The sequence below is a fragment of the Sciurus vulgaris genome, assembly GCF_902686455.1.
Source record: "Sciurus vulgaris genome assembly, chromosome: 10".
NCBI classification, from domain to species: domain Eukaryota; kingdom Metazoa; phylum Chordata; class Mammalia; order Rodentia; family Sciuridae; genus Sciurus; species Sciurus vulgaris.
Genome location: NC_136470.1, coordinates 81,603,372 through 81,626,906, shown reverse-complemented (window position 1 = coordinate 81,626,906; position 23,535 = coordinate 81,603,372).

Below are 23,535 nucleotides of genomic sequence, written 5' to 3'. Positions count from 1 at the left end.
GGATCTGAGCTTAAAAGAGTGAAAATAAGTGGGTACCTGACAACCCCTAAATTATTTGATCAGAAAAAGAACTTCTGAGTATACTGAATCATGCTTCATCTCTTCCTTCTAAATCTTAGTAAGGTTTCTTTTTGGTCAAATCTGAATGAAAAAAAATATAGTGAAAAAGATTTTGATTAAGTGCAGTTCCTTGTTAACCAAGTTGACTGCTAAGTACCTCTGGACTGAGACCCTTTGAGATCAGTTGAGGGCTGGTTTAGGTCAGGTAAACAGGGGAAGTTGGTACAAGTAAGAAGCCTTCTTCTTCCACTCCCAAGAACCCAGCAGTGAGGTCTTTACCAGTCACACTAGACATCGAAAGGGTCCTCCCATGAAGTCTCACTGCCAACAAAAGAAAGCCTGAGCATGTGTATATTGCATGTTCCCTGAAAAAGGACTTATCTCAATTATGTCACAGTGAGACTGCAATCAACAGGACTCACCACTACAGAGTTGCCAGTTAGTGTTTAGTTCATAACACTCTTAAATATGGAAAGGTGACTACCACTGGACAGCCTGGAAAACTTCTGGCAAAGAGGGAGGGCCAAACAATAGCCACAACAAACAACACGGAGAAAACCAAGACCAGGCAGAGGAAGGAAAAACGAAACTTGAGTATCACTAACATTTTCAGAGAAATAAGGTATTTTATTATACTTATCAATCCATTCTAGGCTGTTCAACTATTTAAAACAGAAAAATAGCATATAAAAACTTCAATATGAGAAGAAAAATATAAAGTTCAACAGAATCTTAATCACATAAAGTTGAAGAAATCTTTTTAAAAAGATAATTCAAAAAAGATGAAGAAAGCAAAGCAAAAATTAAAATGCAATCATTCAAAAAATCTCCCAGACAAAATACTAATCTAACCAAAATGACAGTCAGTCTCTACCAGGAGAATGGGATGGAAGTTTTTATATGTCTTTGGAGAGGAGGAGTAGATAATAGATAGTGCTCAAATATGAAAAAAAAATCTGAAGTAATGAAGCCACCATGGTATTTACAGGTATTAAGATATTTAGAGATATGAATGTAAGAAGGAAAAGAATCACTTGAAAATGATTGTATTGAGAAAGGGAAATGAGGAAGAAGAGTTTGGGGATCACACTTTGTCTCCCCGCATCTATAGAATGAGTGACTCTGAACCAAGTACATATCTTACCTATAAAATTTGAGCTTAAAGAGTAAATAAATGCTGAGGACATTGATACATTTAGACTGAATTTGGTGTAAGTAGGGAAGCGACCAACAGACAAGAAGAATGATTATGTCAGAGAAGGAATAGTTAAGAGATTGATGGACTGAAGAATTCTCAGGGAAATCAAAGCACGCAGAAGAGCTTATGTTTGTGAAATATGAAACACAATCTCTTGACAGCAAAGTAAAAAACAGAGCAGAGAAGTTAAATAAATACCTGACATGAAGAAGTGAGGCTTGCACTAGAAAGACTTTGAAGCAGACAGGCAGAAGCTTAGAGCAGCATGTGACCAGCGGTGGCAGCCGAGACCTTGTCCCCGAGCTCCTGTCACAGGCTCGAACTACTGCACATGGTGCCTTCAGTATTCTTAACTAGACAAATAATTTTCAGAAAAACTTCTTATACAATGTGCTCTTAAAAATTAATATAAGAAACTACATGATTTATCTCCTTTCCAACTCTGATTTTTTTCATGCCCTTCAACTCTAAGTCAAGGTTGGAAGTATTCACTGTTTAATATAATAATTAGAATAATTTTGTTTTTTTTTTTTTAAAAGGAAATGAGAATTAATTGAATCCATGAAATACCTGTTTTTATATCGGGAAATTATATTCATTTCTATTAACCTTCAACATTAATCAGACTGGAGAAAGTCTTCAACAAGAAATAACAGAGGAGAATCTTTAAATGTACACATCACTGGAATGATTGTATAAAGGTTCTATACTTTAACTGAATTTCATAGGCTATAAACATGAACTCTGAAGGTATCATTATTTGAAATGCTAATTTTTTAAAATCTGCTTTTAAATTTTCATTTTCACTAAAAAAAGAAAGGAAAGAAAGCTAGAAAGAAAGGCTATTTATTCAGAAAGAAAACCTGTCTCACTCTTTGAAGTAAATGTTTGTGGAATATGCATGTGAATTATGCTAGTTGCTTATTCATTTATACCTGAATGCAGAGGGAACATGAGTGATCTTACAAGCATGGCACGATTCCCACAAACACCAGAAACCACATTAGCTAAACAGCTAGAGCACAGTAGGCTTTCTAACAGGACAGTTTGTCTCAAGGAAAGTCAGAGTGACCTTGTCAACTGCCAAGTCTGTAAATAAGTAATTACTGAATTCGCAAAGAAAGAAACTCCTCAGTCTGCCTAGGTCGAAAACAATATTAGCACCAAAGAAAATCTGTTCCTTACCCACAGACTTATTCCCTCCTGACAAGATTCCCTAAGCTACCAACACCTTAAGTAGGGGCAAGAGGAAAGTATCATCACTTGCTAAATCCCTACTACTGGCACTTTACAGATATAATTACAGAGCCTAGTGTCTCATCAATACTAAATAGAATGAGGATTCCTGCCAAGCAGAAATTACTGACAACTATTATAATTAACATTACAGCCACACGGCTGTAATGAGGATAAAATGCATGCTGGGCTCAGAACTATGCAGAGAAAGGGGCAGGAACATGGAGAAGGCCACAGACCCTAGTCCTTGTGACACAGGGTCTGCCTCGGAAAAAGGTGTAGTCTTGACAGGGAATGGTCTCCACCTCTCTTCAGGTGTGTACAAATGAAGTAATAAGAATTTACTAGAGATAGATGCTCAGTGAGACACTGCCCCAGGGAAAGGGAACTCCCAACACACCTTCCTACTATATTTTATTTGAATGACTGAAAACACCATTCAACACAAAACTGGAGAAATCCTGAAGATAGTCAGAGAAAAAAAAAAAAAAAATACATTACACTACCCGAAACAAAGATTAGAATGGGAGTAGATTCTTTCAAAATCATGCAAACTAGAAAACCATGATGTGACATCTGAACTGTTAAAGAAAAAAAAAAAAATCTATCAAACTAGAATTCTATACAAGAAGTGAAAAAGAATGAAAAAGAAATTCTTTGGAAAAAACAAAACTCTGGGAATCTATTGCTAGTCAAAATAATCTACAGGATTTAAAAACGAATCTATTCAAGGAGAAAGAAAATCATACCAGATTAAGTAGCTTGCTTGGGTCTATACAAAGTGATAAAGAGCATTGAAGATGAAATAAATTAAAGCAATATAAAATTACTCTTTCTTCTTTTAAATTACTTTAAAATAGAGCTGTTGATACAATGCACAATAAAAATATGGAAAAAATACAGCCATTGAAAGCAAGTTATAGCAACCTATTTTGTATTTATAGTATATATAAAAGGAAGAGGCATAAAAAGAATAGTAAAAGATGGGAGAGAAGCAAGGAAAATGTAAACTGGCAAAACTTGGGAAACAATGTGACATTTGAAGATAGACTATGATTAATTAAATATATATATCATAATCCTAGAATGACAACTAATAAAATGTTATGAAAAACAAATGCAGAGAGCAAATCAAAAGGCTAATAAAATGGAATTTAAAATATTATCAACTAATTCAAGAGAAGACATAGAGTAAAAATAAAGAACAGATCAAACAAATACAATATCCAAAGCAAGTGAATACATTTTAATAAAAATTTTATTAGACATTATTACTTTAAGTACTTAAATTACTGCATGACCAATGTGATCCTATAATATGTATAATCAGAAAAATGAGAAGTTACACTTATTTATGTATGATCTATCAAAATGTATAAATGCATTCCACTGTCAAGTAGAATTACAACAAATTAGAGCAAATTTTAAAAATTTTAAAAATCTTATTAAATAGGAATCATAAATACTCCAGGTAAAAGATAGATAGTGGTTATTTGATTGATGACAAGAACAACATCCATCCAATTCTGTACTGTATATATGAAAGGAAAATTTCAATATAAATACATACATAGATTAAAAGTGGAAGGATGGAGAAAGATATTGCATAAACACTAATCAGAAGAAACTGGGAATAACTATAATAATAAGGCCAATTAGAGTTTAAAATAAAGAACATTATCAGAATTAAACAGGGATATTACCTGTAAAGAAAGGGGTCAATTCTCCAAGAAGACATAATGCCAAATGTGTATATATCCAACAAAATTTCAAACTATATGAAAAAACTGATAAAATTAACAATAGACAACATATGCTAAAAACTACCTTAATACATATGAATTTATTTTAAAGTGATTCATAAATAGAAAGGCAAATATAAAACTATAAAGCTTCTAGATTAAAACAGGAGAAAATCAATATGACTGAAGTTTGGCAATTGTTTCTTAAGATGCAATGCCAAAACAGTCTGCAGAAGAAAAATAAATAAGATTCTATCAAAATTTAAAACGTCTGCACCTCAAAAGATAAAATTAAGAAAATGAAATGATATCTACCAACTAAAAGAAAATATTTACAAAGTAATTATTTGATAAAGGATCTTTATCCAGAAGGTATAAGAATCTATAAAACAATCTAAAAAGAAAATTAAAAAGTGGGCAAAACATCTGAACACATGATATACAAATGTAAAATAAACATACGAAAAGATGCTCAAACTCACTAATCATTCTAGAAAAGTTGACATTAGAGGATTGTTATAAAGATCAGGGTTCTCAGGGGTTGAGAGGAAGGGATTTTAGTGCATAGGAGAGACATAAAAGTGTAATTGGGATGCTGGACCTTTATCCATTTTCTAGCCATTGATGGGCTCTAACTTTCTGTTTGGTACTATGATGGATACACAGCTCATTGTGCTTGTGAAAACCTATAGACCTCGAAAAGCATAAAATGAGTTCTCTTGCATGCAAATTTAAATTTTTAAAAATTGTGACAAGTCTTACTGTATTACAAAGGAAGGACAAAACCACATTGAAGAGAGAGAGAAGAACGTATTTGATTAAGAAGTTTTGTTCAACAGTATTTAAACTGAATATGGTATTTAAACTAAATAGAATTTTATCTGTGTAATTTGTCTCTCAAAGGTTACCAACTAGTAATTCTGAATCTGCTTTTTATTAATCCTAATGTTGAACATATAAGTACACACATGATAGATAACTGGAATTAAAACTGGAAATAAAATTTATAATTAAAATATCACAGTCATAATTGCTGCAGATAAGATTCATAAAATAGCAAAATTAGTTTGTCAAAGCTTAAGGAGGAAGAGGATATTTTTAATAATCTCATTGTATCTCATCTAAACATTTATTATGTATAAAAAGAAGAAATAACCAATAACAGTCAGATATCTAGCAGGCACCAACTTAACTAAGTTGCCAATGTTAATATACCCAGTTAAAAAAAAGTATTAATGCACTAAGAAAGACACATTGTCCACCTCCTTTACTCAATCAAATCTGGAGGAAATCTCAAATAGTCCCAAATTAAGGGACATTCTCCAAAATAACTTCCCAGAACTCTTCAAAAGCACTAAGGTCATGAAAGACAAAGGAAGAGTAAGGAAGTATTCCAGATTGGAGAAGATTAAGGGAAGAGATTACTTACTAAATGTGACAGAATACTGGATTCGATTTTGGTACAACAACAAAAAAGCACACAAATGGAAAAAACTGGTGACGTTCAAAAAAGTCTGTATTGTAATTTAAGCTATTGAACCAATGTTAATTTCTTACTTTTGGTAATTGTACTATAATTAGGTAAGACATTAACATTAGCGGAAGTTGGGTTGAAAGGTCATAGGAACTCCCTTTGCTATTTTTGCAACTCTTTTATAAGTCTAAAAGTATTTCAAAATACAAATGATTGTAAGAACTCATTTTTCTCTACATTCTATTGTAATGGTGTTAGATATCAGGCTGGGGCATCGACATTTTTCTAGACTCTTCTGATGATTCTTATATCAATCAGGATTAAGAACACTGCTCTGAAGGTATAAAAGATTCAAGAGAAAGTGGGAATACTAATAAAAAGGGTCAAAATTTATTAGCAGAATAAGTTATAATTTACTTATATTTTACAGAAATTTCAAAATATATGCTTACCTAAAGTCCAAATATTTTCTTTAATGTTGGTCTAATCACTCAATGAAGGGGTCAACATAATGATTGTCAAAAGCAAACGTGACCCCCAAAAAGTTACATGTTAATTACACATAGGTGAAGTTTCTTTGTTTCTTTATTTTTGTGTATTTATGAAAAGATATATAGTTGCTAATTTTGTAATTAGAAGAAATAAATATAAAGGCCATAAAGGAAAAAATGTCTTCTAAGTGATTCTTAGGTACTTTGTTTTGAGAACCTCTGCCCTAGAAGAATTTATTCATAGGCAAATGGCAGGAGTGTATCTCTGCAGTTGGGCTGAAGAAGTGAAATAATCCTAACTCATCTGAGCTCTGGACTACTTAGACCCCAAACTTAAATATGCGCAGCTAGGAATTCCATTACTGCTTCATCCAAGTGGTTGCCTTGAGACAATTCACTTCCTTTTTGGCTGCTGAAGTAATGGAAAACCACCCATTCAAAGCCCATATCATGATTTCCATTTCTTTCTGCTTGAGCCCTGAATCAGGCCTTGAAACAACTCCATTTAAATTAGCTGTCACTTGAAGAGTAAAAGGCAAGAGTGGATAAGAAGAAACTATCAGGGTCAGTCCTTGACTCTTCTATTGATTCTGTCACCCAAGAACCTCAGGTGTAAATTAGATACTTAAATAAAGTAAATTCAGAATCTTCCTATTTATATCTCCACATTGTAAATTAGTATGATAAACATTTCTTAGGCTTGCCAAGATCACCCCATAAGGATGTTTGTGCTTAAAAAAATGAACTAGCTTTCTAAAGTGGGTAATTTATAACAATAATGAAAGTTTCAAGTGTCTCTGAACTCCCAGATCCAGAGGTAAAACTCAGAGATAAAACGAGGAGCTAGCCACAATCTGACCTGTTACCTTGTATTAGGGACATTTTATTTGCCTGATCTCCATAACTATAAGAGTATGTAAACCATGATTACATCTTCAGAAGAGAATATTTCTTATCAATTAAAGGGTCTGTTATGGTTTAAAAAATAAGAAAAAAATACTTGAGTAACTAGCTAATTTTAGTTACTTCAGTAACTAAAAATCTTAGGATGGATTAGTTCAGAGGAATGAATGAGCAGAATACTAACTGTATTTGAGCATCAAGATGTGCTAAGGAATTTTGCTAAGCATGTTAAATATTTTTTTTATGATTCATGTTTATAAGTATATTACACATAGATATCATGAATGCACTTTACAGAAGAGAAACCAAGACTTTAAGGAAAGATGGCCATGCCCTGGGCAGCAGATGTAAAGATGGCAACTGATCATTCTCTACTTCATCGGCCACAGGCTTGGTCAGTGGAGGAAAATGGGGAATCAGACCACGAGGACACATGGTGGGACATTTTCGGTTACAAGAGGTTTTGATCTCAAAGTTATTCCATTTTATCACAGTACCCACCACAGGACCCTTCCATCCTGAAAGAGTTAGCACACTGCAACCCAAATCCGCAGTATGCTAGGGGACTGGTAATCATAGGATATCAACACCAGAAAGAATTTAGGAATCAACTAGATAGTCATTGCCAAACTTTTTAAGTTCAAAAGTTCAAAAGAAAACCTTTTCTTTAAGCTTCACCCAGAAAATCTTTATGTTAAATAGATGAAATAGGACTTCACTGATTGCAGAGAAATGGGGTCAAGAAAAGAGCACTAGAGTTCATGCTCTCCCACCAATGGACTTAGAACTTCAAGAAATCAGGGGACAGGAAGAAAGAAATTGGAAAGAAAATTTTCCTATATTTTTTCCTTTCTAGAGAGGAAATCTAAAGGCCAAAATCATATAGAAATTTAATGATCATAAGGTAAAGAATAAGGGATGCAGGCTAAACTGATACATAACATCAGAAATGAAAATGGAAAGTAGTGACCTGTTCCCCATCACAACCTCAAGCAACACCAGCCCAGGTCTGGCAGTTAGAAAATGTTGCAGGTATAAAGTGATTCTTCTCTTCAATATCCAAGTTTATTTAGCTGATCCACAGAACTGGGTGGCAAGGGAGAGAGGCAATGAATGGATTGGTGGCCAGAGAACAATTGCCATTTCACAGTCTCTGAAGATCCCAATTTCTTTATCTGCATAAAAGTGTTAGTAAGCCCTATCAGGGTGGTGGTGAGGCAGAAGACAGTGTTTTTAATCTGAAAAGTTTAAGAAAAGGACAATTCACTTTGCAGTGTTTTAAGGCCAGGAGCTGTACAATTTGGTAATGCCATTATTTGTGTCACTTTGCAGTATGCTCAGCATGATTAACAAATACTGTTTCCACATGTTGGGTACTATTATTTTAATTTTCAATTTACATGCTTGGTGGCTCCTTTTCCAAAAGCCAATAATGAAATTAAGTGATCAGAGTGCTTGACATGCCATCTTATTCTTTCAGATCCCCACAGTTTGCGCCACCTTGAAAAATGTGTTTAAGTTCCTAAAAAAAAAAAAAAAAAACTGGCCTGACCAATGTGCCCCCTCTTCCTCTTGTTACATGGTGGGCACTCCCAGGAGCTGTTTGATGGGCCCAGCTGCAGCCTGGCTTTTTGCAGCAGAGAAATGCCTGTCAGCTCTCTTCCCTTGGCTCTGCTCCTAAGAGTCAACCCTCTCTGCCGCCCCCTCCACTTCCTGGCAGCTGGAGCAAGAGGCTGGAAGCCATTGGCAAGCTGTGGTGCCTGGCCGTTTGGTCTCTCACTAATGACAGCCCCTGCTGAATCATGACTCAATAGCAGTGCCTCTCCTTCAAAAGGGTTCAAGTGAGAGAAATGGAAAGACTGGAAAGACCTTTCTGACCTCTGGCCTAAGTTCCCTGGTGTCAAATGTTCCTGTCGACTGTTTTCCTGTAGTTTAGCAAGTAGAAGTGGACTGAAAGTGTAAAAGGAAGTGGGTGAATATCTTCATGTAACCCTGGATTTTAGAAAAGAAATCAGGGAAAGGTAAGGAACAGGGAAAGAAGATTCGTTTGCTTGCTCTAAATTTCAGTAATAATATCAAAACACTTTGCACACCACCTCAGCTTCTTTAAGGGGAAAAAGGAAGGGAAAGCTAGGACTGGTTGCTCAGCATCTTTACCTGGCTCCAATAGTCACCTTCCATGGGAGATTGCTCAGGGAGGACCTAACCTCAGTCCCCCCACCTCCTCCTCTGATGTTTCCCCATGACATCTACTTGAACACTGGTCAGCAGGGAGGGATGTAGAGACAAGTACATATAGACACTGGCTGTACTAAGACAGCCTGGTCCAACTCATCATGGACAGCACAGGCAAGGGACAAGGATACTTGGGGCACTGGAAAGGCTTCCAGGGCTAACTGCTGGAAGTTGGGCACAAGTAAGGGGAGCACAGCTAATTCTCCAGCTAGTTTTCAGACTCAGGATCGCCTGCCTTGGGGTTCACTGCTCTTTGAGAACACCACCAACTGATAGATAGCTGGTCGTTTTCTTCCGAGCTGTCATTGCCACACACATCTTCACTCGTTTGTTCTATGAATACTTTTTAAAGTTTCTTCTGCACTTCCCTCCTTTCACTTATTTTGCATTCTTATTTTCTCCCTTTTTATTGGCCAAAATCATTTATCCCTTCTTTCTAGTTACAACTTTCTCCACCACATCATTCCCTTCCATTATATTATGTATGGAAATTTTCATTCTTCCTTTATTTTCCCTTATATTTTATTTAAATAACATCTTCCTCAAGTTTATGTTTGCTTCTGATAGCTCCAACTTCTGCTTTTTCTCCAAAGTGAATGTTCACAAATGGCGAGTCGATGGAGAGATAGAAGGCACATTGCCCATTGTTTCACAACAGTGAAAGAAGAGACTGTCACAGATTGTTAATGAAAGCTTCAGGGATGGCAGTCCTGTTGGTAGCTTAACTCTCTACTCCTAATCTTTTCTGATAAGCATTCCTGCTAGGAGGATAACAGAAATCAAAGGCTACCTTTTCAGCTTTGTAGTTTTGAAGTCGGCTAGTACAGTTCCTGGACGATGCCATTTTAACTCCCATCCAGATGAGAAAGTCTGAGCCTCAGAATCAAATATTTCCCCCACTCTTCCCTCGGGCTCTCTTGTCAAACCTGACTGACAGAGAGCACCAGGCTCCACATTCTAAAATAAAATCCTTTAAACATAAGGATCAATGAACATTTTACCTGAAGAACAGATGTGGTTTTGTGACTCTGGGCAAATAACAGCCAGTGCAGCTTGACTTCATTTTATGCATTAAGTGTGTTCCCCCATCAAAATTAATGACCTTAATATTTATTGAGAGAATCACATTGTATCATAGGGATGTACCATGGCTGCGAAAAACTAATACAAAGGTAAAAAAAGGATTGCAAGTCACATCTAAATATGATCAGAACAATTCATAAAAGGCTGACTCTGATGATTTCCAGTCGATGTACATTTATTTCTATCATGGTCACAAAAAACAAGCACAATCTAGGCAATCTACATTATCTTTGGGCATTCATTAAGAGACATATTTTGAAATAAACCGTTCTGTTACTTGCTACTTCATCAAGTATTCATTCTAGCTCTAGAAAACAATGACAACTTAAATAACTGAGTTAATTCCTGGAAATTTGTAGACTAGGAAATACATAATATGTATATTCTACATTACTTATTTGTTATCTCATACAGCCAAGGCCAAGAATGGGTGAAGTCAATCACTTGAATGCCATAAAGTCAAAGCAAGTTCTTGTGGGATATTACAGAACAATCACATAAATTATAACTGAGCAAAGAACTTTGAGAAAGAATATTTCTAGGAAGACATGAGGAAGATAAACTGCTTAAGTGTAGCAACAGATCAGGAACAATCAGCTTTATTAACCTTTTCTTCTTCTTTATCACAAAACCTATTAAATCAACCATCTTCATTTTTAAAAATATTGTTAATATCTTTAAAGTTCCATCTTTTTCTAAGCCATTCATTTTTAAGTATAACAGGTGAGAATCAAATAAATTAGTAAGACTTTTGGACAGTCTAGAAAGAATGAGAGAGCAAATATGGGAGATGGGGAAAATGAATAAATTAGAAACAGAAGAAGAATTAGAACTTAATGACTTATGGGTCATAGGAAAATATGGAAGAGTCTGACTCCTGGATTCCAAATTAGATTCTTGGATGGATGATGTTTTGCAAAAATTGATATGCTTGTTGTTTTCTTAAAAAATAGATTTTGTTGTCGAATAGTTTGAAACATAAAAAAAAGTTACAAATGTAGTAAAGAGAGTTTGCCAGAATCCCAGAACCCTGTTATTAACATCTTACATTAGTATGGTACATTGGGTAGAATTATTGAGGCAATATTTGTACATTATTAACTAAAACTCATACTATGAATTTCCTTGGCTTTTACTCTAATGTCCCTTCTCTGTTCCAGAATCCGATCTGGGAAATAGCATAAATCACAATTAGTTGTAAGGCTTCTTAGGCTCCTTTTGGTTGTGTAGGTTTCTCTGTCTTTTTCATCTTTGATTATTACCTTGACAGATTTGAGTCATATTGTTATTCACAGTTTGGTAGAATATTCCTCAGTTGAGGATGATGTTTCATGATTAGGCTGAGGTTAGGGTGTTTGGAGAGAAAGAACCTTTTGGTAAAGCACTAATTCCATGTATCACATTAAGAGTGTGCATGTTATCAGTATGGTTTATCACAGTTTTTGTTATGTCCCATTACCTGAATGATATCATTTGTCATATTACTGCATCCCAATTGCTCTCCCCACCCAGCCCTTTCCATATTTTTCAGTAGAAAGTTGAGACTTGCAGGCCACATTCAAGGAGTAGGCAGTTAGTCTCTGTCCCCAAGAGAACAGTTTTATCTATTCTCAATTTATTTATTTTATTCAGTTATTTACATCATTATGGACTCATTGATATTAATTTATACTTTGAGTTGTAAACTAACATGACTAATTATAAACTAGTACTTTATTTTGTTACTCAAATGGATCCAACTTTGGCCATTGGAAGTACTTTCCTTTTTCCCTGTGTCCTTTTGGCATACCACTACACTTGGCTTTTTTGGTTTGGTTTTGAGCACTTTCTTACTTTATGACACTAGAAGATGCTCTAGGTCTCTCTTGCGTGTTTCCTGCCCACTCCTAGATGCAATATTTTCTCTAAGGACCCTTTGTTACTTTTATTGGATGATGATATTAAAAACTAGAGTCAGGGCACCAGGTGTGCTCCTTGCTCACTGGGGCGCTTCATTGCTGCTCTCCACTGATTCAGGTGAGAACATGTGCTCTGTGTGCATATAATTACAAATATTTCTATGTTTAAACATCTGTGTCTACACTCAAATAAACTTGAGTTTGAATTTCTGATGCTTCTGACTCTGATCTGTTACCACATTCATTTCAGCTTCCTCTCATTGCTTATGTGTACTTTCCCAATTCTGTGGTAAAAAAAAAAAAAAATCTGGCTCTCGCCATCCACCATCCATTTGCATAATTGTTCATTTCCTTTATTCATGTATAGCCATTTCAGAGTTGTCAACCCATCCCTCCATGGGAAACTACTTAGTCAGTGAGTGTAGTGCCTCTGTTCAGTTCCTTTTGCCTTTTGTCTTTCGTCTCTACTTATTTCCAGTTGTTTCCCCCAGCACATTTCAGTGAGATTGATTCATTCATTGGCAACAAAGGTAGATTGTTTTGTCACATTTTACATTCCATTCTGGGATCTTCCAAACTCCTAAGTTATTTTAAAAATATTTTTTCTACATTAAAATTCACTGTGCTATAAATTTCTGAGTTTGGACAAAAGTATACTATAATGTGTCAGACATCAAAGTATTATACAGAATAAATTCTCCATTTCCCAAAAACCCTTTACTTCATTTCTTTGATCCTTCTTACTTTTTCCCAAATGTTAGGCAATCACTGATCTTTTTATCATCTCCTTTATTGTGCTTTTTCTAGAATGCTATGTAGTTGTACTTACGCATATCATAGGACTTTTAGACTTTCTTCCTACTCTTAGTTATGTGCATTATGATTCCATTCTTTTCCTAGTTTGTTAATTCCTTTATTTTTACTGTATTCCCTTATAATTATTTTCCTTGATTCTCCATAAGTAAGGTGTTTTCCTCACCTCACCTTTCTCTTCAAAGATGTTCTTGTGGTTTTTTTTTTTTTCAGATCAAATATTATTAACTCTAGATCTAGTTTAAATGTGTATGTATGTATATATGTGCATGCTTAAATTTACATATATACACAGATACACACATTTTTTTTCTTACTGTTCTCTGAGTTTGAACTATAGTTTAATATTGGTTATTAATTTGGGAAAGTTATTATTATTATGTCAAATGTATTTGTGCTCTGTTTTCTCTTCTGTTATTCCAATTACCATGTGTTACATCTTTTGCAATTTTCCCAAGGTTCAGAATATTCTTTTATTTTTCTCTGTTATTCTTTTTTTTTTTCCTCTCTTTACAGTCTGGAAATTTTTCTACATCAATATCTTTGAGCTTATTGATTCTTTACTAAGCTGTGTCAATTTCTCTGATGAAAACAAAAGCATTTTTATTTCTCTTACGGTGGTTTTTATTTCTATCACTTCCTTTTGATTCTTTGTTAGAGTTTCTTTCTTCCATAATTATGCACTGATTATTCTATGTTGTCTATTATTTCTATTAACATTAACATATTGATCATAGGTGTTTTACATTTCAGGTCCTGTAATTCCACTATCTCTCATATCTGAGTCTAATTTAAGTGATGATTTTACCTTTTCAGACTTTGATTTATTATGCGTGTAGGTTATGTCTTACAATATGTTGTCAAAAGCTGAATATGTAGCATTGAGATATAAATAGGCTTTAGTATTAGAATTCACATTAATCTGAAGGGGAGTTGGGTCTTATTTCATGTTTGCTGAAGCTGCTAGTGTCAGGATTCGCAAATTATTTTATTGTTCTTACTTTTGTCTTCCTCTTGATTTTGGACTGTGTGCTCCTCAGAGATAGATGCATCTTCATGCTCTTTGACCTCTAATTCATTGTTATCATACTGGAGCCCTCTTCGGTGCTGGTAAGGTGAAAGGAAGAACTTTGGGATTTTACAATTAAATCTTAGTCATTCAGTGAGCTTGTATAAAATGCTAATAAAAAATAAATTTTACAAACAACATTACCCTATGTAAATTTATGATTACACAAATGGTATGCCTTCACTCCATGTACAGAGAAACAACATGTATCCCATTTGTTTACAATAAAAAAAGTTTAAAAATTAACATGTAAGAATTCTCAGCAGTCTATGGCTTTAGCAGGTTTTCCTCTATGTCAGCAAATCTTGACCATTACCTCTGTCTTGTCTCTCCAGATCCTGGAATTAGCTTTGAAACCTCAGTTTTCTTATGCATCCTAGAAATTCAGAGGATTTTATTTTTTTCATCTTTTTCTCATTGTAAGGATGTTCATGATGACTTCCAAGTTCTTTTTCTGTCATAATAAAAGCAAAAAATCAATAATTTTAATTTTAATACATTAATATTAGTAAGTAAATAAATATTTTCATTTATTATATTAAATTTGAAGTAATTAAAAATGAATATTTTTCTAGCAAAAGAGAAGTTCCTTTCTTCATCTTGCATTTCTTTAAATTCTGCCTGGAATCAGGGAACGCTTAAAAGACAATAGGACCTTTGCTCTTGGATTTGCATATAGAATCAGGAAAAATTGTTGGAATATGAAATAATTGGGTCACTGTTTTGAATAAGCTTTAAATATACCTCCATATTGATATAGTTGCTCTTTGCCAATCATCTGTGAAATTCTATGAGATGAATCACAGCACTGAGCCTCTTTGCCCACTTGCCTTAATATTTAATGCCTTGGAAAAAAGACCCCAAAACATGGAACCCTAATAAACTTATTGCAATAAATGTATGAGACACTCCAAAGGAGGATTGAAGTTTACAGTTTTGTAGACTCAGCTGTTTCCAACTTTAGATGAATAAACTTCTGACTATGTATGTACCTACTACTCCATACCAAATGTCTTCTTTTTGGATCTAACATCTTAATATTTTGTTTCTCTTCTTCTTAATGACCTAATCCTCTCTGATATAAAAATATACCCCCAAAAAATCCCTTTTCCTGAAGATAAAGTGCACGTATATGCACCTGTGGTTTGTATACACACATACACACACACACACACACACAGAGACTGATTAATTACCAGTCTCAGTTCCTTTTTTTTTCCTTTCACAAGATTTTTTCAAATGACCAGCCTCCACTAGTTTGCTCTGTGCCTTTCACACCGTCTCTCCTCTTTATCTGAGATATGTTCTACCCCAGCTATTCCTCTAAAAGGATGTTCTTAACAATCTCCAGTGAGGAACAGCATGATAAGAAAAGAGTCCTAGAACAGACGTTCTGTAAGAATTCCAGTTCTGACTGGAACTCTTAGTCCATATGACTTTAGGCAAGTTACTTCCTATAAAACTTGGCATACTTTCTATAAAAAAAAGAAGGCTTATCAAAAAGACTTTAATTATTATATAAGTATTTTCTTAAAAGGTTATTCAGGGTTACTGGAGAAAAGTCAACATGTATTGAACATTTCATATAATACTATTGAGTCCTCACAAATGCCCTTGGAAATAAATAACAAGACCATGTTTATAGTTTACAAATAGATAGTTCTGTAATTTTCGGGAATTATTTGTCCTGAGTGAAAGTGAATGATTTAACAGGAAATATGCCTTTTGAGATCAGGCAAAGTATAGGCAATGACTATTTTCAGACATTGGAAAGCAGGCAGCATTGGGCTGGGAATCTTAATAGAAAAAGACATAAATGAGGTGAGCTCTGCAATTAACTAGGTTTTATGCCTACAGCTGAATCCAGAGAAAACTGTCACCAGAGTCCATTGAGTATAATGTGGCTTAAATATTCAGGATATAATGCCTGAAAAGACAGAACTACTCAGAGAGAGACCAGGAACTTGCATAAGGGATCCCTTGAGTTTTTAACCAAGTATCTATCTGTGCCTATAAAGAGTAAAATGTAATGAAGGTGGATAAAAATATCTTGTAAAGAAGGAACAATAGAGAGCTATAAAATCAACAAATACAAGAGCTAACACAAAGCAGGTGAGTTTCCTCTAGCCAGAGTAAAGATACCTGTGGAACACAAAAAGCTTCCAGTAGGGAACCAGATGTGTAATGCCTTATATTTAAATGTGTTATGCTTTACAGAGTCCTTCCACGGAAGGACGCTCTAGACTCAACCTGAAATACTTAGAAGAAAATCCTATAATTATCAACCAAAATACTAGTACCCTAATTGCCAGAATACCTACAACTTTAATGGAATGTCATAAAACCTGAAAAAAAATGATTTAAAATTGATTATATATGTCATCCAACTAAAAGTCAGCATGTGTATGAGAAAGGGAGAAAAATATGACCCAGTACTAGGAAAAAAATTGAAAATCAAAAGAAATAGAACCAAAAATAACAGAGATGAGGACTTAGCGGAAATGTACATTAAAGTGCTGTTATAAATGTACTACAGGTACCGAAGGATGTAAGGAAAAGTTGAAAATGATGAAGAGAGAAATGTAAGACTTCTGTTAAAAAGAAAATAGAACTTAATTGAAACATTCAATAACTGAAAAGAGAAGTATTGAATGAGATTAATAGCAGAAATTGAAATTATGCAAAATGAAGCACAGAGAAAGATTTGAAAATTAACACAAAACTCAAGGACCTATCCTCAAGATATTTGTAAACCAAAGTATCAAAGGGAAGAGAGAAGAGAAAAATGTTTGAATATGCAAAGGCCAAATTTTTTTTCAGTGTTAACACAAAGCATAACTCAAAAATCCAAAAATGGTAACCCTGCACTCCTGAGAAAACACAAAAAGAAACTAAACCAAGGGTGTATTTTAATGAACAAGCTAAACAATGATACCGAGGAGAAAATATTTAAAGCAGCCATAATATAAAATGAAATTAATAAGAGTAAAAAATAGTATACTAGCTATGAACTAAGAAACATAATTTTTATAATCTCAAACCTTTAAACTTCAGTTTGAAGAACATCAGTTTGATAAAATGTCCTTCTAACCTTATACTTCAAAGATTTGAAATATATGAATACATTTACTATCTAAAGAAGTTAGTAACAGCACCAGTTACACTGATGTTCTTATATATTAACCAAGTTTAGTTTTTGTAGAAAAAAATCAGAATCTGTAATGTAGTGTAATACTCTAAAATGACAGTTGTTGTTTAACCAGTTGTACAAACCCTACTTCCTTGAAGACTACTTTCTCTAAATGATAAAATGTAACAGAAACAAGAGATTATCTTGATAGATAAAAGCAGATTAATGTTTTAAGAAATCTTTGTTACTTTAACCTATATAAACTTTGTTTTATATTAGTACATAATATTTGACCTTAGGAAAAAACCTTAAATAATTTTACTCGATTGTGCTACTTATATAAAACCAATTTGATTGCACACAAACTTTTAGAAATTTATCCTCCAGAGATCTTCGGTAACTTACTTAGACATTCTACAACTTTTTATTTTACCACACAAAAGACTTTCTCATCCAGAAACATTTCTTATTCCTTATTATTTTCATATTAAAATACATGTCCATGCCTGAAACATTCTTATATCTCTTTCCTAGCTGTTGACCCCTTTTTAAAATTCACATTCTGAAATACTCCTTAAGAAATTTCTGAATTTAGACAAATTACTCTACTTTAATAAGATGGACTACTTTATGTTTTATATTACTTTAATTGAAACCCAAATGAAACCTTTTCTACTCTTTGTATATAAATTGCACCTGCTAGAATCTTAACTCTTAGTAACCTTGTTTTAGTGAAGGCACAGACAGAAAGCAATCTCAAACCTTTTTCCATTTACCCATTTATGAAAACACACATTTAATGTTTAAATATATTACTTTGTGGAATTTAATAAGAGTACTTGATTTGATATTTAGCAGCTGATGTTTTAACATTTTAACTTTGCAAACTAATCAGATGTCTCCTCTAACAAACACATGATTAATCCCATTGATGTTAAAAACATAGGGCATTTTAACTATTCTTTCTTTTGTAAAATCAGTCTCTTAAGGTATGGTCCTATAGTTTCCTCTGGAGACCAGTTTTCATTCCCCTAGTTGGTAATCAGCTGAGGTTGGATGCAGAAAATTATGTGACATCTCCTTTTTCCAACTGTGACTAGGTTATTTCCCAGGCCTAGCAGAAGAAAATGAGGCACTTTTTGAGCATCTAGCTCCCAGAGCCTCTAGCAACCAGCAGTTCCCAACCCCTCCTTTCTGAGGATGACTCATCCCTCTGAACAACATGAAAATTCCAATTCTTTCAGAATTCAGGCTAGTGGTTGGTGAACCAGGCATAATTGTTGAGAATGAAGCTCCCATCTTAGTATGAGAAAACAGAACTCAGGCAGCACCCACACCAGACAAAACTCCATTTTTTTCTTTAGGGATGTCTTCCTATGAACTTTTGATGGCCAGCAAACCCATCACTCACCACATGGTTTTGCCAAATCTATTGCTGGCATCATTGGAAGAATGAACAGGTTTTTGTTGTTGCTGTTGTTGTTGTTGTTTGGTTCATGCCAAAGACCCTGGAGAGTTCAGATTTAAGAGGCATGACTGACCTTTCCTGACACTATGAATTTCCAAATGTGATGATCCTTGAGAAAAAAAAAAATAACCTACGTGGGGTATATTTCTCTACTTTGTGGGCCAAAGGACTCTCTAGAGGGTAAGGAGGACATCTAATGGTTCTTAGACACTTAATGCCCTTTTCCTGGTGGAGTTTACAGAAAGGGAGAATTGAAAATGCCTCCCTTTTGCATCCAAAGAAAGTAATGGAGCACAGAAACAACAATGGGGAGAAGCTCCACAGGCTTAGGAAGTCTTCATATGTGAACAATAGGAACACAGACATTTCTTTATGAACCACTCCATGCAAAATGTTCCTTTCTCAATAGCTAGAGTCTGATCAGCAAGAGGAGAGTAATGCTCAGGAAGAATGAGTAGAAAACTGAAGTTTGAGTCATTGGGAGGTGTGTGTCACTGGGGCTTTCTCAGAGTGCCTTTTCATTGTCCTGTCACCACAGGATACCCCATAAAGGTGGTCAAGAGAGAAGTCAAGGGAGAAATCTTTGAGCTTCACCAAGGAGTGTCTCACAGAATTTCTGTCAGAATTTCACAGTTTTTCCAACACTTACTCCGTCTCATGCATCCAAAGGCATGCCAGGATTTGAGACCCTGTGTAATCACACTAACATGCTCTGAGCTAGATAGGATAGTGAGAGATAGCTTTAGCAGAAGCCAACATGCCTGACCTGCAGGACAGGTGATTAGGAGCCACCTAGGCCATGAATTTTATTACCCAAGTCTAGAATGGAAGCTTTCAATAACTGAATTTAGTCAGTCAGTGGGTGCCCATTATTGTCCTCCAGAAAGACAGAAAGACAAACCTCAGAAAGATGTGGGAAGCAAAGGAGCTTATCCTGGTGATGATCCCTGCAAAGCCCCATCTGAAACCCATCTTGAAAATCAGGATCATGTCCACTTCCCCCGGGTGTTGAAGATTAAACACCAAAATGATGCCAAGGCAAGAACAAAAAGTTTTCTTTAAAAAATAGAACAGACAGAAAATGAGAGAGACAGTCCACTGAAGAGAAGGAGGTAGGGTGTCCGAGGGAGTGAAGGTATCCTGCACCTTTGAGAGATTTCAGGTTTACTCTTCTCATGTCCCCCTCCTCCCATCTGGCCTATGTGACCAATAGGTGGGAAGGGAGCCATCCAGAGGTACCTCTCCTTATTTTCCACATCTACCCAGAAAGGAAGGAAGATGGCTTCATTAATTGGGGGTACTCATTAACAACTCCTTGCTGGGAAGAACAATTCCCTGGAGGCAGGTAACCTTGGCAGCAGGTTGGAGGAGGGAGAAGTGCTTTAGAGGTATTAGCATTTTATTTCCTTTTGAATCAGACTCCAGCTTTGTGAACAAAAATATCCATTATCTACACTGACAGTCTTTTTACCCTGCTCTCAAAGGTACCAGCCCTGATCTATTTTCAATCAGTTTAAGTTCCTTGACCAGGCATGATGGCCTGAAATTCCAGCAGTTTGGGGTGTTGAGGAAGGAGGATCACAAGTTCAAAGCCAGCCTCAGCAACTTTAGTGACACCCTGTCTCAAAATAGAAAGGGAAGGAGATGTAGCTCAGTACGCTTGGGTTCAAACCTCAGTCCAAAAAAGAGAGATGCACTACATATGGGCATTGGACATCTGTGCAGTAGCTACATCTCAGCACAGACTTCTCAGTCAGTCAGTGGTAGTAGTTCTAGATCACAGGTCCCTATAATCATGGGGAGAAAAGCCACAAGAATTTGGCCATTTTTAGCTATAGACATATGCACATGTCTCTTTAACCAGAATTGTGTCATAAAGTCCAATCTTGAGATGAGGGAAACTGGGAAGTTATTTGGGTAGATTGCTACCTCCTTGCCCAATCTGGAACTCTGTTACAACAAAAAGGAAGAAGTGGAGATAGGAAAAGCAATGAGCACTGTACCTGAGAATGGGTACTTAATAAACAGGTGAAGTTTATTTAGCTCAGAGTCCAAGATTTCACAGTCTCTGTGACTGGCTTTTAGTGAGGGTCACCACAACATGGTGAATGGCATCATGGTGGGAGGACATGCAAGAGGTAGCGACTGCATGGCCAGAATACTGGGGTGTCTTGTGCTATTTATAACAACCCACTCTTACAGGAACTAATGGAGGCCCAGAGGAAGTACATTACTCCTTTCCAAGGGCATCATCCCCTTTGACCAAATCACCTCACACTAGGCCCCACCTCTTGGAAGTTCTACCACCACAACACTACACACCAAGGACCAAACCTCTGGTCAGACGTTCATGGTTTATCCCAAGCCTGTTAGCTGCATTCATTGTAGCATTGCTGGTCACATTCATTGGCCTCTCTTCGCTTTCCTGTGAGTCTCCCATGCAAGCTGTCAGGTTTCTCACAAAGAGGTAGAAGGGAAAATAGAAAATGACAGTGCAGAGACAGGGAAGTGGAGAGAGGTTAAGGAGGGGGAAGAAGGATATATAGTTAGACGGAACTTGATGTGCAAGCACAGAGGTCTAGAGTGCCTGATGCATTTGGGGAACTGTGGGTGACTAGTAATGCTGGTGACATTGTGTGGAGCCTCCATGATCTGCCTCTAGCTCGGATATTTAGATCTGTCCTTAAGGTCTATAAATCCTACCTCAGGGGAGCCAGGCCTTATGGAGAGCTCTGGATTGCCCCAGACTAGAACTGAGTCTGGCTCTGGTTTCAGATACAGATGACTGGCCCAGAATGGGGAGTGGGACTTTCTGTGATTACGAATCTTCTGTTTGTGATGACCTTGTTCAGTCTAATTTCTCTCAATTTCGTTGACCCTGGCTTCTTGCATTAAGTCCTCAGATTCCTAGGAGAAGGAGGTGGCACCACAAGGGCTGATGTCTACAAGAACAATTTCTTAAGTCTATCTCCTCCTGAGGCCTCAGGATGTCCTTCTCTCCATGTTATCATTACTTAGGCCCTGGCACTTTATTTCCCAAGTGGGTGAGATGTGATAAAAAGAAGAATCCTAGATTTTGCTGGACCACGTGATTTTTGACTAGGAAAGTATGATAGGGAATCCCCACTGCCGCTGCCCTTCCATATAGTGAAATTCAATGAAGGCACATTTTTAGGGAAAAAAAAAAGAACGAGAGTTGGGAAAGTGAGAGCAGGTGGTGACACTGTCTTTGGAGCAGTTGAGCAGTACAAGGAGGATCTTAAAAGGTGTCTGGAAGGATGTGGTGGGAGGACATGTGGCCAATGGAGGTAGCAATGATGCTGCAGAGGGAGGTGCAGGGTGACGAGGGAGCCCTGGGAAGGCAGGAGAGGAGGTGCAGTGTCAGCACTGTCTGGGGAGAGGGGCTCACAAGTGGGTCCAGGGAGGTCACTGTCCTAGGAGCCCAGAACGGAGGGAGGCCCTGGGTCACTCTTGGGCTTCCCTGCCCTTGGAGTCTTGCTACAGGCCTGGGTTGAGCCCTGGATTAGCTGGTCAACTTAGGCAGGGTCACTGGGAGATGGCCTTGCCCAGTCATGCTGGTTCTGAGCTCCTCTTCCACCCCCATCTCCTTCCAGGGAAGATCCCTCCAGGGCAACAACTCCTTCGACTACGGCTGTGCCAACAACTGGTATTTGACCATTTGTGCACCACTGGGACCCAAGCGAGTTTGTAAACCAGAGGCTCAAGTGGGAGTAGGGTGAAGCTGGGTCTTCTCCCTGCCCTTACCCTAGCTCCCAGGCTCTGAAACTTTGTTCCTTTGCTCTGGGGTTTTCTCCAGGGCACTCTGGGGACTTCCATCTTCCATGCCCTAATACATTCTTGTCCCAAGAAATGGGGTAGAGGGAACTGCAGCCTGGATGAGGCTCCTGGATGAGAGCCCTGGGCTCTGTGCTCCAAGCTGAGGGGTGAGGGTGGTCAGGGAGACCTGGCCAAGGTGGGTAGTGACCCATTAGCAGTTGATCTGTTGCTCCCCAGGTATATGTCTGCAACTGTCTGGATGCAGAGAGAGGAAGGAACCCAGTGGGATCCCCTAATCACCCTGTGCTCACCAATCTATTCTTCCCACATGGTCCCACAGACCTCCCTGGGCCCAGGTCTCCAACTGTGGGTGTCTACACACATGGGCAGGGCTCCCAGGGAGTGGAAAGGCTGCAGTTTTCTAGGAAGTGAGGAGTATTGGGTGGTCATTGGGAGAAGGGTGTTTGTGGGTTGCACACCTGTTGGGGGAAGCCCCTGAAGTCAGGCTGACCCTGAAGTTTAAGCACTTGGAGCTTAAAGAGTGGGATTATGGACCTGGAGGATGCAGGGTCCAGGGAACAGGGCTTCAGAGCACACCCAGGTGCCCCTGAATAGACAAAGAGAAAAGACTGCACCACAAACTTGCTCCTTGATCTTGGGCCAGTCCCTTACCTTCCTGGGCCTCTATGTTTTCACTCCTAATGAGGACTGAGACTAGTCCAGTAATTTATAATGTGTTAACAGAGATTTTTTTTTTTCCAATGGAAATATTTATTTGAGGTCCATGTGAAACATATTGAGTATTAGGAGTGCAGTTGGGTGAGTAACCCACAGTGCCTCCCAAGGGCCCTGCAGTGATTTGTGCCTGCCCGCTCTTTGTCCTGCCTCCAGAGGCTGAGGGGATTGACTGTGAGATGCGGGATGGAAGTTAGGGAGAGCCCCCATGTACTGACTCTGT